Source organism: Equus quagga, chromosome 11 (assembly GCF_021613505.1).
Source record: "Equus quagga isolate Etosha38 chromosome 11, UCLA_HA_Equagga_1.0, whole genome shotgun sequence".
Lineage (NCBI taxonomy): Eukaryota > Metazoa > Chordata > Mammalia > Perissodactyla > Equidae > Equus > Equus quagga.
Window position 1 is genome coordinate 71,238,504 of NC_060277.1, and position 12,973 is coordinate 71,251,476.

General features: G+C 38.0%; 1 protein-coding gene and 1 non-coding gene across 8 annotated transcripts in view; one reads left to right on the forward strand and one right to left on the reverse strand.

The window, feature by feature from the left end:
- SMG6 (SMG6 nonsense mediated mRNA decay factor) overlaps nucleotides 1-12,973 on the forward strand; it is a 209,978-nt gene that overhangs the window by 145,665 nt on the left and 51,340 nt on the right. The window lies entirely within an intron of this gene.
- Nucleotides 11,442-11,547, reverse strand: LOC124248037 (U6 spliceosomal RNA). Its single transcript, XR_006890919.1, has one exon. It is a non-coding gene; the product is annotated as a U6 spliceosomal RNA (small nuclear RNA).

Genomic DNA, 12,973 nt, shown 5'->3' on the forward strand with positions numbered 1-12,973 from the left:
TGTATATCTTAGTTGCAGGTCCTTCTAGTTGTGGGATATGGGATGCCACCTCAACGTGGCCCGATGAGCAGTGCCATGTCCGTGCCCAGGATCCAAACGCTGGGCCGCCGCAGCAGAGCTTGCAAACTCAACCACTCAGCCACGGAGCCGGCCCCTATAACCATTTTTTAAGTGTGCAATTCAGTAGCATTAAGTACATTCACAGTGTCGTATAGTCATCACCATTATCCATTTCCAGAACTTTTTCATCATTCCAAACAGAAACTCTATTAAGCAAAAACTCCCCATTCTCCCCTCCCCAGCCTCTGGCAACCTCTACCTACCTTCTGTCTCTATGAATTTACCTATTGGAGGTACCTCATGTAAGTGGAATCATACAACACTTGTCCTTTTGTGTCTGGCTTATTTCACTTAGCATAATGTTTTCAGAGTTCATCCATATTGTAACCTGTATCAGAATTTAGTTCCTTTTTATGGCTGAATAATATTCCAGTGTATGTACAGTCAGGCACTGCATAACGACATTTCGGTCAGTGACAGACCGCATATACGACAGTGGTCCCACAAGATTAGGACCATATAGCCCAGGTGTGTAGTAGGCTAGACCATGTAGGTTACTGTAAGTACACTCTACAGTGTTCAAACAGTGACGAAATCACCTGACAGCACATTCCTCAGAACGTATCTCTGTCATTAAGCAAAGCGTGACTGTATATACTACATTTTGTTTCTTCATTCATCTGTTGATGGACACTTGGGTTGCTTCCACCTTTTGGCTATTGTGAATAATGGTGCTATGAGCATTGTGGTGTGCAGTTGGTGTGTATAGTGGTGTACAAGTACATATTTGAGTCCCTGCTTTCAGTTCTTTTGGGTATATACCTAAGAGTGGAATTGCTGAATTATCTGGTAATTCTGTGTTTAACTTTTTGAGGAACCATGAAACTATTTTCCACAGCAGCTACACAATTTTACATTCCCACTAGCAGTGTACAAGGGTTCCATTTTCTCTACATCCTCACCAAAACTCATTGTTTTCTTGTTTTGTTGATAATAGCCATCCTAATGGGTGTGAAGTGGTATCTTGTAGTTTGGGTTTGCATGCCTCTAATGACTAATGATTTGCCTCTTTTCGTTGGAGAAAGAGGATTTTTTAATCAGGTTTTTTTTGTTGTTGTTGAGTTGTAAGAGTTCTTTATATATTGTGGATATCAATCCCTTAGCAGATATGTGATCTGCAAATATTTTCTCCCATCCAGTGAGTTGTCTTTTCACTCTCTTAATAGTGTCCTTTGATATATGAGTAAGTTTAGTTTTAATAAGTCCATTTTATTTTTTATTTTGTTGCCTATGCTGTTGGTGTCAGATCCAGGAAATCATTCCAAATCCAATGCCATGAAGATTGTCCCCTGTGTTTTCTTCTGAGAGTTTTCTAGTTTTAGCTCGTAAATTTAGGTCTTTGATCCATTTTGAGTTAATTTTTGTATATGTTATATGGTAAAGGTCCAACTTCATTCTTTTGCATGGGGATATCCAGCTTTACCAATACCATTTGTTGAAGACTGTCCTTTCCCCATTAAATGATCTTGGCACCCTTGTCAAAAATTGATTGACCATATGTGTGAAGGTTTATTTTTGGGCTTCTGTTCATTCTGTTAGTCTATATGTCCTTATACCAGTACCACACTACTTTGGGTTTTGGTTTTGGGGGTTTTTTCACTTATTTTATTGATGTCATAATGGTTTATAACATTATGTAATTTCCGGTATACATTATTGTTTATCAGTTTCTGTATAGACTATGTCGTGCTTACCATGAATAGTCTTAGTTTTTATCTGACATCATACATATGTGCCCCTTTACCACTTTTGCCTTTCCCCCAATTCCTTTCCCCTCTGGTGACCACTAATCTGTTTTCCTTATCTGTGTGTTTATCTTCCGCATATGAGTGAAATCATGTGGTGTTTGTTTTTCTCTATCTGGCTTATTTTGCTTAATGTCATACCCTCAAAGTCCATCCATGTTGTTGCAAATGGGACAGTTTTGTCTTTTTTATGGCTGTGAAGTATTCCATTATATATATACCACATCTTCTTTTTTTTTTTTTTTTACAGATTTTATTTTTCCTTTTTCCCCCCAAAGTCCCCCAGTACATAGTTGTAAATTTTTAGTTGTGGGTCCTTCCACTTGTGGCATGTGGGACGCTGCCTCAGCTCGGCTTCATGAGTGGTGCCATGTCCGCACCCAAGATCCGAACCTGCAAAACCCTGGGCCACTGAAGCAGAGCGCACGAACCCAACCACTAGGCCATGGGGCCGGCCCCCATACCACATCTTCTTTATCCGTTCATCAGTTGATAGGCACTTGGGTTGCTTCTATGTCTTGGCTGTTGTGAATAATGCTGCAGTGAACATAGGGGTGTGTAAATCTCTTTGAATTGTTGATTTCAAGTTCTTTGAATACATACCCAATAGTGGGCTAGCTGGATAATATGGTATTTCCCTCTTTAATTTTTTGAGAATTTTCCTGTTTTCCATAGTGGCTGCACCAGTTTGCATTCCCACCAGTAGTGTTCCCTTTTTTCCACATCCTATCCAACATTTATTTTTTGTCTTTTTAATTATAGCCATTCTGACAGGTGTAAGGTGATCTCATTGTAGTTTTGATTTGCATTTCCCTAATAATTAGTGATGTTGAATATCTTTTCATGTGCCTGTTGGCCATCTGTGTATCTTCTTTGGAAAAATATCTGTTTATATCCTCTGCACATTTTTTGATCTGGTGGTTTGTTTTTTTGTTGTTGAGTTGTATGAGTTCTTTATATATTTTGGAAAATAACCCCTGCTCGAAAATATGATTTGCAAATATTTTCTCCCAGTTGGTGGGTTGTCTTTTTGTTTTGTTCCTGTTTTCTTTGCCTTGCAGAAGCTTTTTAGTCTAATGTAGTCCCATTTGTTTATTTTTTCCTTTGTTTCCCTTCCCTGAGTAGACATGGTATCCGAAAAGATGCTGCTAAGACTGATGCCAAAGAGTATACTGCCTGTATTTTCTCCCAGGAGTTTTATGGTTTCAGGTCTTAGATTCAAGTCTTTAATCCATTTTGAGTTAATTTTTGTGTATGGTATAAGATAATGGACTACTTTCATTCTTTTGCATGTGGCTGTCCCATTTTCCCAACACTATTTATTGAAAAGAGTTTCTTTTCTCAATTCTATGTTTTTGGCTCCTTTGTTGAAGATTAGCTGTCCATAGATGTTTTTATTTTCTGGACTTTCAATTCTGTTCCATTGCTCTGTGTCTATTTTTGTGCTAGTACCACAATGTTTTGATTACTGTAGCTTTGTAGTAAGTTTTGAAATTGGGAAATGTGAGTTCTCCAACATTTCTTCTTTTTCAAGATTGTTTTGTCTATTTGGGGTCCCTTAAGATTCCATATGAATTTTAGGGTCTGTTTTTCTGTTTCTGAAAAAAATGCCATTGAGATTTTGATAGCGATTGCATTGAATCTGTAGGTAACTTTGGGTGGTATTGTCATCTTAACAATATTAAGTCTTTCAATCCATGAAGATGGGATGTCTTTCTATTTATTGGAACTGAATTTTTAATTATATTTAATTTTATATAACCTAAGTTTAAATAGCCACATGTGGCTAATGGCTACTGTATTGGACAGCATAGCCCTAGAGTATCATCCTCAGATTTGCTTTCCTTTATAAAACATTGGACTGTGGTGACATCTGCAGAGACCTTGTAGTACCTGAATCACCACTGGTCTCAGGATGACCGCACCGCATGGAAGGCGTGGTTAGAGGCCTGCATCCGGGAGGGTTTAGGTCCCTCCGGGTGATCTCTTCTCTTGGAGATATGAGATAGCCACAAGTCATGCAGCACCAGGCCCTGTCTCCTTCTCTCTTCCTCTTTTGGAAATGTCTGGCTTCCTCTAGAACCAAAGAGAACCTATTGCTTCCAGAAAATTAGCAAAAGACAGACTCTGCTTCTGGCAAAAATGGAACTCCTTCTGCCTCCTCCTGTTTCCATATAAGCAGAGACCATGCTGCCCAAAATGGGGCAAGTGTTTTAAAAGAAATTCCCTCTCTAAATGAAGATAATGATTAGTTTAAAGCACTTATACCTTGTTCGTCACTCTGATGCTGTTCTCATGGAAATAACAACAAAAAGCACCTTTAGATACCAGTAGTTATTGTACTCTCAATTCCATGTTCCTTGAGCATCGAGTCCAAGAGATCCCTGCACATCCAAAACAAAAAATAAAGGATGAACATTGTAATTAATTAAACTAGGAAACGTCCTTTCCATATTCGTTCTCTCTTTCCTGCCAGATAAGAAGTAATGTAGGATGCAAAAGAGCTGTGTCCTTAGGACTGTTCACAAGTCTCCCTGCTGCCCCCTCCCTAGCATCTCTCTAAAGACTCCCTTGGGAGATCTGCATAGCTTCTCAGAATAAACAGGAAAACTTAATAAATAAAATTGGGAGTCCTAGAACATAGAGGCTGTCAGACACAGCTCTCCAGGAAGAAGATGCCTTTGGCATTGGATAACCAGGAGCTTTGTGGTGTTTTCTATAAACATCTGTTATGACTCCCCTGCAGAGGAGCCCTCCAATCAACTTCCAAAGCAGAAATGGAACTTGTATGTCTTGCCCTGCCCATAACCACTCTCCATCAGTCTCTCCTAAAAAGAGGCTAGAACATCCCTTGTGTGTTCAGAATTGGACCAGCTCAGCAGCTACCCAGTTCTCTAAAAATGATTTCTCTACCTTACTGCCCTATAGCCTACACCCCTCCCTCATTCTCACCTCTCTCCTTGTATAGAGGTAACTTCTTTGTAATAGCATTTGAGTTTTCCCACACTAGAGCTGATCTGTCACCAGTCTACCAAAGTGCCTGTGCTAATCATTTGGGTCTTCTGGTGTCAGAACTTAAAAGTGTCCCGACTGTCCCACCCAGCCCACTCAGCTCTCCTCTTTCTCTCCTGGGTTATTGTGCTGGAATGATAGTCCTCTTGAATTTCAGTGTGTGCATTATTATTTGGGTGGAACCTTGAGCTGTTCACAGGAATACTGGTAATGTCTGGCCTTCAGTGCTGCCAAAGGCAAAAAGCTGGCCTCTTCTCAGTTTAAAGCACATAGTTGGATTGCTGGAGCAGTGTTAGATGGAGGGTGGGGTCAGCAAATACCACTCTCTTCCTACTGTGTTTTCAGGAAATGATTATAAAGTAGCTGTAAGTGCAAATGAAGTTAAAAAAATGAATTGGCATCCCCCCCCCACAAAAAAAAACAGATGAACACACAACTCCTACACTCCTCCTTTAGGCTCCATCCCAGATCCACACCCTTATTGTTCTGCTGGGCTTAACTTTGGTACTATTTCAGAGCAAAGAACCATTGTTAAACTATCTCTGTTCTCTTCCCTAGAAGAGAATTCAGCCATAGTCTGCTGAACGAGAGCTGAACTTTCCCTTTAGGCAAATTGTGGGTTCCACGTCCTTGTCCTCTCCCCTCCCAAGAGGAGTGTGGGCAGAGGCATATAGACAGGAGGAATAACCAGTGCCAAGATTTAATCCCTCAATTAGGGAATGGGGTTTTCAGAACTAGTAGTAAAATTGTTTACAAAGACAGTTGTCAATGAAAGGAGTCTCTGTGCCATCAACACACCTCCATTCCTTTCTTCCAGCTGCCTCTTTCTCTCATACAGCCCTTTCATCTGGTACCTCCATGGAGTTTAAGCCATATGGCTCTTGTGAATCTTGTCTGGAGTCTCCTAAAGTGGCAGACTTTGCTTTGCAGAACACAGCACTGCTGGGTCTGCCCCTCCCCTCTCAGCAGCTGTTTGCCACTGACTGAGGTGGCGACTGAGCCTGTGTGTGGCCAGAGTCAATGATGAGCCTCCCACCCAGGCCTGGGGAAGCCCTCAGCCAGTGTGGTTCCTGTGGCAGCAGCCAAACACGCCAGAGCTCCTCGTACCTTCAGGGCTGTGGTGTAACAGCCAGCTTTATGCGGTGGCATTGTTTAGTGTTGGTTGATTTGACTTCTCTGTCCCCACCCTCTCTGTTTAAGGGAATCTGGCCATCGCCCAATAGAGAAGAAGCTGGCATTTGCAGAGTGGTTTCCTGCCACCTCTCTTGTAGTAAGAGCCAGGACCACCTTCCTTCTCTGCCTTCCTACCCGTGTGGCAAAGGCAAAGGGCTCCTCTGTACTCAGCCTCCCGTTGTGGGGTTTCAAATTGCCTAAGATCAGGACGCGGCTATCTGCCAGGTTATCTGCCCAAATAAACATTTATTGTTTACAAGGACGTGTTTCAGCTGCTCTGGCTGATCCCACTGGTGAGATCTTCTAGTTTTTTGAGGTTTTAAGCCAGTATGTGGGGCTGATGTCCAGACACAGAACTGCTGGAGCTTGAGACGCTCTAAGTGACTAGCCACTTCTAACTTAGCTTAGCCATTGCCCCCTCCCTACCAAGTGCCAGAGCCAAATTTTTATCTCACTTCCCAGTCCTGCCTCCTGGGTATTGAAACTGCCTCTACATTTTCAATATTTAGCCTTTAGAATTTAGGGATTTATATAAGAGCCAATGTTATGACACAAGCAGCTGAAGACTTCTTTTAGGTGGCAAAACCAGCTTTCTAACACTTACCATCTTTTCCTTCACAGCTGGTGAGACAGCCATTTAGTGAAGGCAACAGGGATAAAGACAGATTTTCTTCTTTTAATCCAAATGACCATGTCCACTGCATCCAAATGTATATTGTCCTTTTTAGTGATATAATTGATTTCTAATGTTTTATTATACTGCAGTGTTGAAAGAATTTTACAGTGAGCTCACTTATCCTCTGCATGTAGATTCTCTTTTTCATTTTACTATACTTGTTTTATCGTATATCTATCCATCTCTGTCTCTGTCCGTCATCAATTTCTTTTTGATCTCTGTCACTAATACGTTTTGTCTAAATATTTCAGTATGCATAACTAGAGTTCAGTATTTGTTTATGGCTTTTTCTTTTGACGTAAAATGTACATAGAATGAAATGGACAAATATTAACTGTACCTTTGAGATTCCTCTGTGTTGTTACGTTTATCAGCAGTTTATTCTTTTATATTGCTGAGTAGTGTCCCATTTTATGAATATGTCACAGGTTAGTCATCTTCCACTTGATGGGTTGATGGACATCTAGACTATTTCTAGTTTGGGGCTATTATGAATAAAGTTGCTATGAATACTTGTACACAATTCTTTTTGTGGACATGTGTTTTCTCTTGGGTCAGTGCTGGGATTGGAACTGCTGAGTCATAGGGTAGATACATGTTTTTTATCAGAGACTGCTGACCTTCTTCCAAAGGTGATTGCACCATATGACACTCTAACAGTGTAGGAGAGTTCCAGTTGCTTCACATCCTCATTGGTTGGGGGTTGAGGGGTGATTTATCATTTTGGTTTTAATTTGCATTTGTCTGATGATTAATATGGAAGTTGCATACTTTTTCATGTTCTTACCAGCCATTTGTATATCTTCTTTGTGAAGGGTCTGTTCAGAGCTTTTGCCCATTTTCTTTAATTGTTATTTTCTTGAGTTATAAGATTTCTCTATGTGTTCTGGATACAACTACTTTGTCAGATATATGTTTTGTGACTATTTTCACTCAATCCATGGCTTGCCCGTTTATATTCTTAACAATGTCTTGGTGAACAGTTTTTAATTTTGATGAAATCTAATTTATCATGCTTTTCTTTTATGACTGTCACTTTATGAGAGCTAAAACCCCCAAGTCATACTCTCTCCCTCCATGATTTTCTCTGTTATTAACTTCTTGCCTTAGTGTGGTAGATTTGTTACAACTGATGAGTGAATATTCATACATTATTATTAACAAGTCCATAGTTTACATTAGGATTCACTCTTTGTGTTGTACAGTTCTGTTGGTTTTGGTAAATATATAATGACATATATTGACTATTATAGTATCATACAGAATTGTTTCACTGCCCTAAAAATACTCTATGCTCCACCTATGCATCCATCCCTCCGTCTTCTTTAGCCCCTTGCAACCCCTGATCTTATCACTGTCTCATTAGTTTTGCCTTTTCCAGAATATCATATAGTTGGAATCATATGGTAGGTAACCTTTCAGATTGGCTTCTTTCACTTAGAAATATGCATTTAAGGTTATTTTTGTGGCTTGGTAGCTCATTTCTTTTTATTCCTGAATAATATTACATTGTATCAATGTACCTTACATTTGTTTATCCATTCACCTATTGAAGGACATCTTGGTTGCTTCCAGGTTTTAGCAATTGTGAATAAAGCTGCTGTAAACATTTGTGTGCAGATTTTTGTGTGGATATAAGTTTTCGATTCATTTGGGTAAATATCAATAACTGCAATTGCTAGATCATATGGTAAGATTATGTTTAGCTTTGTAAGAAACTGCCAAGCTGCCTTCAAAGTGGCTGTACCATTTTGCATCCTCCTAGCAATGAATGAAAGTTCCTGTTGCTTTACATCCTCAGTAGCATTTGGTGTTGTCTGTGTTTTGGATTTTCGCCATTCTAACAGGTATATAGTGATATCTCATTGTTGTTTTAATTTGCAATTCCTTAATAACTTACGATATTGAGCATCTTTTCATGTGCTTATTTGCCATCTGTATGTCTAGTTCAGTGAGGTATCTGTTCAGATCTTTTGCCCATTTTTTAAGTGGGTTGTTTGTTTTCTCATTGTTAAGTTTTGAGTCACTGATTGATTTTTAAATGTTAAAAACAGTCTTGCATTTCTTGAATAAACCCTGTTTGCTGCATTGCATTTCCCAGTATTTTGGTAAGGATCTTTGTATCTGTGTTCACGAGAGACGTTTATAATTTTGTTGTTGCTGGTTATATCTTGTCAGGTTTTGGCATTAGAATTATGCTGACCTGGTTAAATGACTTGGAAAGTGTAACCTCCTCCTCCATTTTCTGAAAGAGTTTATGTAATATTGGTATTACTTCTTCCTTATATGTTTGATAGAATTTACTGGTAAAACCCTCTTGGCCTGGAGTTTCTGTGGGGAACTTTTTGATAATGAATTCAATTTATTTAATGTATGTAGTTATTTATATTTTCTCTTTTGTCTTATATCTATTTGGATAAGCTGTAGCTTTCAAGGAACTTGTCCACTTCATCTAAGTGGTCAAACTTGTTGACACAAAGTACTTCATAATAATTCCTTACTATCATTTTGAGATCTATAGGATTTATAGTGGCACATGGATTGTTTAGAAGTGTGTTTAATTTCCACGTATTTGGGATATTTGGATATCTTATTGTTATTGATTCCTGGTTTAATTCCTTTGTGATCAGAGAGCATCCTCTGCATTATTTCAGTGCTTTTAAATTTATTGAGACTTGTTTTATGGCTTAGCACATGTCTGTCTTGAAGAACATACTGTGTGTACTGGAAAAGAACATAGTGGTTGGGTGTAACATTTTATAAATATCAATTAGGTTAAAGTGATTGATAGTGTTGTTCAGATCCTCTATGTCTTTACTAATATTTCGGCTAGGAACTTACTTGGTCATATTGCATCCTATTGGAAGTAGAAGTCCTGCATTGGCTAACTTAGGAATTTGTACACATTTATATTAGTGCTATTTCTATCACTTAGAGTGTTGGGACCTCTGCTTTCTGGACCCATGACACATTCTTTTGAATATCCTTAAGGATGGCAAATCTTTAGACTTTAAGTCTAGCTTTGATTTTTTTTTTTTTTTTTTGAAGCCAGAACAACACTTGGGGTCAAGAACAGTAAATATATTTTCCAGTGAACAATAATCACAGTGAGCAAGTTGAGTTATTCCTTTTTAAGGTCAAAAATAAAATTGTTTCTGAAATAATGAGAATTACCACTATAACTAATAAACTGATTTTGAAAATGTTTAAAAGAGGAATTCTCAGGCACTTTTGAGCATTGACATTTGTATATCTTAGTGAATTACCGTCCCTGTTCTTTGCCCATTTTTTATTGAAATATTTTTCACGAGTTATTCTTTTAAAAGGCCTTTCTAGGGGCCAGCCCTGTGGCTGAGTGGTTAAGTTCACACGCTCTGCTTCAGCAGCCCAGGGTTTTGCTACTTCAAGTCCTGAGCGCAGACATGGCACCATTCATCAAGCCATGCTAGAAGGACCTACAACTAAAATATACAACTATGTACCGGGGAGGGGGGCTTTGGGGAGAAAAAGGAAAAATAAAATCTTAAAAAATAAATAAATAAAAGGCCTTTCTAGCAAGAGTTGTAGCCCTTTTTCAATAATTTATATTGAAAATATTTTGTATAAGTGTCACTTACCTTCCGTTATCTATGGAATTTTCTCAAATGCAAATGATTTAAAATTTTGTGTGGTCAAATCTTTCCATTGTCCCTTTGTGAAATTTTGTTTTTATGCTTAGAAAAGTCTTCCTAATATCAAATCAGATGAATAATCATTTTCTCATTATTTTACTTTTTGAAAAATTATTATTAAAATTTTATCTGGAGTTTATTTTGCTGAATGATTGAGGTAGAGATCTAAGTTAATTTTTTCAAAATAGTTTACAAATGGTCTTAGCATTATTTATTGAATAATTTATTCTGCCCCTGTTTAACTAAAAGCTAACTTCATCGTATACTAGATAATATATACGCTATACTAGAATCTATGTATAGATAGATACAAGTGCATACTAGCATCTGTTTCTGGGCTTTTTATTTTTATTTTTTTTATGTTTGTCTCTTCTTGGAATGTAATTTTACTGTTTTAGTTACTGTAGCTTTGTAATATGTTTTAGTACCAGAGATGTGAGGTTACACACAATATTTTATTTTATTTTATTTTATTACAATATATCTTTGGCTTTTCTCACCTACTTATGCTCTATACAAACTTCAGAATAATTTTAAACCCCTTCAACTCGCTCTCAACCCCCCAAAAAATTTTATGGTATTTTTTAAATTGAGATATAGGGGCCAGCCCGGTGGCGCAGCAGCTAAGTGCATACATTCCGCGCCGGTTTGGATCCCAGGTATGGACATGGCACTGCTCAGCAAGCCATGCTGTGGTAGATGTGCCACACATAAAGTAGAGGAAGATGGGCACGGATGTTAGCTCAGGGCCAATCTTCCTCAGCAAAAAGAGGAGGATTGGCAGATGTTAGCTCAGGGCTAATCTTCCTCGGAAAAAAAATAATAAATTAAAAAAATAATAAAATAAATTGAGATATAATTGACATATAACATTATATTAGTTTCAGGTGTTATATAACATAATGATTCAATATATGTATATATTGCAAAATTATTACCACAGTAGGTCTACTTACCATTCGTCACCACACCTAGTTAGAAACTTTTTTCTTGTGATGAGAACTTTTGAGATCTATTCTCTTAGCAATTTTCAAATATACAATAAAAAATATGGGACGCTTCATGAATTTGCCTGTCATCCTGTTCAAGGGCCTTGCTTATCTTCTCTCTGTCATTCCAATTTTAGTGTATGTGCTGCTGAAGCAAGCACTTCTCATGGTGGTGGTGGTTTTTTTTTTTTTTGAGAAAGATTAGCCCTGAGCTAACATCTGCTGCCAATCCTCTTTTTGCTGAGGAAGACTGGCCCTGAGCTAACATCCATGCCCATCTTCCTCTACTTTATATGTGGGACGCCTAGCACAGCATGGCTTGCCCTGTCCACACCCGGGATCCGAACCGTCGAACCCCAGGCTGCCCAAGCGGAACGTTAACACTTAACCACTGCGCCACCAGGCCAGCCCCCCCCTTTTTTTTTTTTAAGATTGGCACCTGAGCTAACGTCTGTTGCCAATCTTCTTTTTTTTTTTCTTTTCCTCCTCCTTCTCCCGAAAGCCCCCCAGTACATACTTGTATATCCTAGCTGTGAGAGCCTCTGGTTTTGCTGTGTGGGATGTGGCCTCAGCTTGGCCGATAAGCAGTGCCATGACCGTGTCCAGGATCCGAAGTGACAAAACCCTGGGCCACTGAAGCGTAGCACGAGAACCTAACCACTCGGCCACGGGGCCAGCCTCTCCTCATGGTATTTTGATTGGAATTGCATTCACTTAAATTTCTTTGGAAGAAAATTGACATTGTTATGAGATTCTCCTATTAGAACAAAGAATTCTCTGCATATCAGTTCTTTTTTTAATCTCTCACATTTTTTCGTTAAAATTTTTGCTATAATGAATGGGGTTTTTTTTTCCCATTACCGCTTCTAAATAATACTTGGGAAAAGCTAATTTAGTTATATCCAACCATCACTTCAAACTCTCTTATTTTTAGCTGATCACTTTGGATTTTCTAAGTATATTCACTTCAGATAATGACAATATTATTTCCTTTTCAGTAGTTATATATTTTATTTTCTGATTTTTACCTCATTGCCTTGACTGAAACTATTATTTAACACTTTTAGAAGTGTTAAATAATAATGCTGGTAGTAAGAATTCTTTTGTTTTTAATTTTAATAGGTATACTTTAGTATTTTAAACATTTGTATAATGTTTCTTTTGTTTTAAAAAACATACTACTTAGCATATTAAGGAAGTGTCTATTTTTAATTTACTGAATGTCTACTTAGAAAAAAAGTTTGCTGAAGTTTTAACAGATGCCTTTTTAGCAACTATTAAACTACCACATTTCCTTTTTTAATTTATGTGATGTGTTAAATTAATATATTTTCTAAACTTGACTTGTCCTTTTCTTACTGGTATAAACCCTCTTTAGACTCAATATAGTTGTATCTATATCTGCTAAATTTGATTTGCTGTTTTTTTACTTAGGATGTTTACATCCATTTTCGTACTTGCCTGGCTGCTTTTTTCTGTCTTTGCTGTTTTTTCTTTGGATATTTGAGTATTAGAGAGTGCTGACTTTATAAAAAGAAATGAGAAGCAGCTTTTCATTTTCTTTGACCTGGAAAGTGTGTATTACTT